Genomic DNA, 6595 nt, shown 5'->3' with positions numbered 1-6595 from the left:
TACATGTCGCCAATGTGGAATTTGTCATATAGCAGTCGACAAAAAGGCATTCGGCAAACTGTGTGTGAATTTTCTATCCGCACACCGAAGGCAGTATACCACCTTTTTTGCACTTTTCACGCAGGTGATGCAGTTTTACTCCCCAGTGCAATTCATATAACAGGTCCTGAGAGCCCACCAGATCATGTTTTTGAAACGTGTTCTAAAGGTGCAACACTCCCTTTGAAAAGAATGCTCCACGTTTGAAGATATTGAGGCAAACGTTAGATATGACGGAAAAGCTCACTTATAAGTATTGGTATCCTTTTAAATGCAAAAAACTTCTCCAGACATCACAATGCCACGGCTTAGTAAATACGCTGCTCAATGCGCCATCGTTTAAATACGTCATGGAAAATCTTATTAGACCAGAATCGCTGCCAGGGGTCGTGTCAGAACTGTCACTGGAGCGGACGGGATGACTCACTTGTAGCACTTCAACGCGCCACAAGGTCGCTTGTTCATTTTTACTCGCGTGATATACCTGCCGACCATGACGTGCGTGTGTTTTGATTTTTTGTCATTGCGTTCTTGTATATTTGTACGTGACTTTTTACTTCCACTCACGTTCTCGGTTGGTTACGGCGTTTTTCTTATGTCATTGGATTCCCAACGTCATGCCCGCCATAGCTAACAGGACTGCCCAGGTGTGCCATAAATATCACAATATTATATGGCACAAAACGGGATTCATGAACAGGACCTGCATTCAACCCGTTCAGCTGGTTGAAAGCCAACTGCAGTCCATTAATGCGGTGATTCGTGCTGACGTACCTTTGCATAACTAAGTCGATGGCCATATTTTTCTTGACCTCAAAGGGACTGCTCCACATTTGAAGATGTTGAGATAAGCATCAGATATGACTGGCAAATTTTTCTTGTAACTATTAGTAAGCTTTCAAGGTTCAAAAACTACCCCAAGTAGCAAAATGTCGATGTTTGTAAAAATGCGCCCCATTTCGTCATTGTTTGATCGCGTCATGGAATGGTTTTGTGACGACAGCGATACCTGGTAGCATATGACAGCCAGACCTAAAGAATATCTCGAAACGCACGAAAGCTGGCGCCAACCGGCCATTCTCATCGCGGGCGCTGTGTTGGGTGCCGGTTTAATGAATTGCTTGTTTGTGGATTTTTTGTCTTGGTACTGGTCGTAAGAGAAGCTTTGGCGGGCTGTTTGACATGGACAATGTGGCGATCGCCAGCTTTTATGGCAGATTGTTAATATCAAAGCACGATATGCTGTGAAGACTGTCATGAATCTCGTACCGAAACCTGCCAAGGACTGTTGAGCATGTCAATGCTGTATTGTCGACTTATCCTTGCCTGTAGCGCTGTAGTCCTGACATTGATATCTGGTGTGCCCAGTAGTTACTTTCTCAATTATTTGTAACTGGAAATGCAGTTGCCGACAAAAATTAATAAATATTTGACATTGCTAAAAATTGATTGCCAAAGCATTGTTGTTTCTATGGTAAAGATGGCAAGGTTGAGCTACCAGAAATATTTTGCTTGCTTAGGATTATTTATGCAATTACTAGTTAACACTGATATAACCATTGTGGTGCAACAGCATTCTCGCTGGTGATAGTCCTTTGGCGTTGTTGAATTAGTTGTTACGTCATTCATAAAGTATAAGCTATTATCTCAAAGCATTGACATAGAGTAGTCAACCAATGTGGTACACTGTGTAATGGCATGGGTAAACAGTGTCATTGTGGCACTACCTCAGTGCCGTGCGGTACTGCAACATGGCAAAATGAACAATGAGCATGTTTTTGTACTGCAATCCCTGCTGCTGTCATAATAAATTCCATCGTGAAAAGATCGGTCAAGCATGAATTCTTATATTAACTCCGCATCTGACATATGACTGACCAAAATCACATAATGCAATATACAAATCACTTTCAGCAAAGCACACAACCAATAAGTGAAATCACTTGCTCAGCCTGCTTTGGGAATCCACCAAACATGGCGACAAAAATGCAAACACGTCGTCTGCTTCCAAAGCCTTGCAACATACCCGACCATCAGGCTGCTTTACTGAAAAATATTGTTCACATAAGGAATAACACATGCATAACAAGAAAATATTACCTATAGTAAAATGACACTGCAAACCTGCCGACCTTGCACAACGTTGGAGACATGGCAAGCGCATGCAGTTGTGGTTCGGTGGGCGAAATGCAAGGAAGTGATAAAGCTGCTGGTGCGCACAAGGCTCATGATAAAAATATTTTTAAGTGCTATCCAGGAAACCAACAGCAATACTTCTCCACCCTTCCCAGCACCCAGAATCTCACCTAAGTTGCAATGACCGTGACAATGATGACTCACAAGCAATGCTTGCCTACATACACAATTTGTTAAGACAGTCGTATGTGCGTTTATAACAATACAACACTATGTTTTCAGAATTGTTAATTGAAATACAAGTTTTGCAAAGCTGTGTCATGCGAGCTTATACCAAGCATGTGCATTAATGAGCTGTGTTGACCAATCCGTACTGCCTGAATGAATTACTAATATAATGATATACAATGGATTAATTTCCATGCTGTAATACCTCAATGGGTTTAAAATGTTGGCAAGATCATAATAAAATAGCAAATTGCCTTTCAACACCCACTTAAGAACAATGGGTTGTGTTTGTTCAAACACAAACCTAAAGAAAAAGGCAGATATCAATATATCGCATTTTACTGGGAGTCATTACATTTCAAGAATACCAAAACAATGTTCTCTCTCAGAAATACAAACCTCGCACGCACACTGCCCAGCACATCAAGATCAATACAAGGCACTGGCACCCGCCATCGGTGATCACACCCATTTCAAGCGCCTGATTCGCAATCTAATGTCAAATGAGTGTGATCCCACACTTGCAAAACCGCGGGACTCTCAAACTGCAGGTTTTCTCGCAACTTTCGCACAGGTTTTCCGTTATAGCATCGCGTTTCACCGTGCGCTCCCCTAAAATAATGTACCGACGGGGGTTCATGGTAATGCAACTCAAGAAGTTGTATTGTTAAGACACAGTTTTTTTGTTCAAGATTTAAATTTGTCCTACAGGAAGTGTTAGACATTTAGTGTAATATGCATTTAAAATTGCTGCAATATTGCCCCAATTTCATAATGCCTTGCTAACCCATAAACCCGGGCATGGTTCTTTTCTCCGGTATACGAGGCACCAACCGAGCTTTGACCTATGGTCTAGAAATAAGGAAAAATGCCCCGTTGGCGACGAGCGCCACACAACCACAAGTGCTCACGCTTACGTTCGCGACAGGCATTCAGCAGCGAAATCTTTCTAACAACCAATCACCTTCCGCAAACTGTATCATACATGCCGCATCATCGCTCTTGCGAATGTATCATCAACCATGCTGTTTTGACCATAAGCAAAAAAAAGCAGCCTGTAGTATAATGGCGAGCGTATGACGTTTCGATGACGATATCAATACCAAGGTGACTTTGAAGTAGTCTACTAATAAACCCTTTCGCACTTTTGCGGGCGTATAACTCATGAACCAGATGGTTTTGGGTCTTAAAAAGGGCGTGACCGTGAACTGTATCAAAAGGTCCTCAAGATGGCTATTTCAGTTCAAACCCCCATGTAAAGATGGAACATTCCTTTTAAACGCAGTACGGCCAAAAAGGAGGTGGAATTCCTCTGACATATCTGTAATTACGTATGACACTAAACATGTCCAGGACACTTCAGAATGGGGTCCGCGAAATAGTCTGCACAAGTCCGCCCACTCTTAGCTCGAAAATGAGAGAATTTGGAACACTTTGAAAGGCATAATAAACATCTGCAGGGACAAATCTTTAAAATGGCTACATTTGTTCAAAAAACAATGCAAATGCGGAACAGCCCTTTCAACTGAGTTCAGAAAATCGTTAGCCATAACGTTAGCGTTGTCAAATCCTGCCGTCGTTTGGTGCGCGTAACGCCGGTCGTGCGTGTGCTGAAATGGCACGATGAACAGGCAATCCTGCTGCTGGGCAAGAACTGGCCATGGTACGCCCTCTGCATAATAATACACGGAACTGCCTGAAATGCCTGTTTTCATATGGCGAGAGCGCGTCTGCTACAGAAGCCAGAGGTTCAGTGGCAGGAGTGCAGCGACCTGTAACGTGTCCGAACCGAGCGCGCCCGTCGAGTATTTTTAGATTTTGAGTCATTGTCAAGTGGAACGAAGCGCCGGGCGAATTACGAGACGCTGACACTGTGTCCGAATTTCGAGCGCGGACGAGGGAGTGCTTAAAGAAATGTTTCATATTTGATAGCACTGAAGCAAGCATCAGATATGATGAAACAAGCTCACTTATCACTATTGATATGCTTTTTAGGTGGAAAAGACTGTCCTAGACAGTACAATTTTCTGTTTGGTAAATATGCTCCCCAATGCGTCATGTTTGATGTTTCATGTCTTCACGTTTAATTACGTCATCATACCTTGCACAACTTTGATTGACAGCCAGTTGCCAGCCGTTAGATCTGGAAATCGTGCTCATGGACGCCAAATATGAACGCCTCGATAACTACCTTTTGTCTTGGCCTTGACCGCCGCATGACTGATGGAATGCCAGGATTTGAATAGCATTATTATGACGTCATGAATGCCAAACCGTCGTTGAAATACTGTCTCCGAAATACTCTCCCCATCTTCGCGAGCGTGTATCCCAGAAACTAGACAGGCTTTGGTCTTAGGAGAGACAGGGTGGTGAACAGCACCGAAAGGTCTTATTAAGATGGCTATTACACTTCAAAACCCCATATTAATGCGGAACAATCCCTTTACCAGCGGAATGCTAAACGTGTAGGAAACGGTCGTTTCGAGCCAGAGACATTTTTATGGTGTGTGCATTTCGCGCTGCTTATTTCGTACTGTCCACCTCCAATTTGGTCAAAGATAGTTGCAACTGCATGTACCCGTGACGTTTGTCCTTAAGCCGTTTTCCGGGGGACATAAGAATGTATGATAACGACCATGGGCGTCTATTTGCATTCTTTTAGGTGGCTGCCGCTCTCCCGACATGTCATTTCCCCCCAAAGCATCAAGAAGATAATTACTAACAGGACGTTGAAAATGGATGTCCAAAACTGTTTCAGTTTTAAAAAGGTTCTGCGATTAATTTGGTCGATAAAAGTGGCAAAGAAAAGGGAATCTGCAGATGGGGCCCATCAACAATGTGAGATCATGCACTATTGGAAGTACAAGAACAGGGCAGCATATGCAAAAAGAACGTTGCGCTCTCCAGAAAACAGGAAAAACCAAAGACCGACAGGGAGAGTCTCAGGGCAATAGGGTTCTTAGTAGATAAACATATAAACCACCGGAAACAGCGTAGGTACATGAGCAAGTAGGAAGCATCCTAGACCAATGTGGCTCTACTGCTCACCACTAAACTCCTGAGCAGTGGCGCAGGCAGGAGAGCGGGGGCACAGGTGGTGCGTTCCCCCTTTGAGCCCAGGGGGGCGGAATGGCCCCTCGGGTCGGGTTCGCCCGAGGATTAAGAGCCCGATTTGAGAGTCAGAAAGGCTGTAGCGCGTCTTAAACGGCTCTTGTCCGCAGTTCTGGCCGATCAAATGCCATGCAGAAGGCTCTTACACCGATAGGGGACACCATGGGAAAATGTGGGCCTCTATTCCGGCCAAACCCACTACAATGCAGGTATGTGGACATGCTTCCCGCAAACAAAGATTGTCTATCCGAACCACTGAGGTTCTTTGAACTAGCCAAGTCGGTCAATTCAAAAGGCATATGCACTGAAGGTGTATAGCCTCGCACATAAACACGCGTCATGTGAGGAATATCAAAAACGACATTGTTCATGGTCAAAAGGCATCACAAGGGCAACGTTTACAAAACAAAGATTGTCTATCCGAACCACTGAGGTTCTTTGAACTAGCCAAGTCGGTCAATTCAAAAGGCATATGCACTGAAGGTGTATAGCCTCACACATAAACACGCGTCATGTGAGGAATATCAAAAACGACATTGTTCATGGTCAAAAGGCATCACAAGGGCAACGTTTACAATTCCATAGACAGCAGTGGGTGCCTGAATGATGGCTGATTACCAGTGAGCTAGAATCGCTTTTGAGCTAGGGTTGGAGTGAAAAATTTCATCGCAAAAAGACAGTACGGGAGTGAAAAATTCAGTTCACAGCAGTTGAAACTTATGAGGCAGTGGAAGATGCTCCAGATCCTTCAAGCTGTCTCCTTCATTCCTCATGAATTGTTCGCTGTTAGGTGCATATCAAACATGTTTGGTGACTAGCAAATCAAACCAATTTATGTTTTGAATTTGTGCAAGTTTGCAGTTGAAACAGTTTGCAGATAAATTGGTTAACATTTTAAGCCCTGGATGGATCCTTAAAGATCATGGGATCGGAAGGAAAAATAAAGTTGCATCACATCCGCATAAGACCAAGAAAAACAAAAATAATTAAATAAGTATAAGAACTCAGAGTTGTTTTGTCAAGTCTTGTAATCAACTAATTTGACTAAGATTCGTTGAAAATGAGGGTTCAAGTGGTGATG

Source organism: Pollicipes pollicipes, unplaced genomic scaffold (genome assembly GCF_011947565.3).
Source record: "Pollicipes pollicipes isolate AB1234 unplaced genomic scaffold, Ppol_2.1 Scaffold_6686;HRSCAF=7923_pilon_pilon_pilon, whole genome shotgun sequence".
In the NCBI taxonomy this organism is placed as follows: domain Eukaryota; kingdom Metazoa; phylum Arthropoda; class Thecostraca; order Pollicipedomorpha; family Pollicipedidae; genus Pollicipes; species Pollicipes pollicipes.
The sequence above is the reverse complement of the archived record's forward strand: the minus strand, read 5'-3'. Positions refer to the sequence as shown.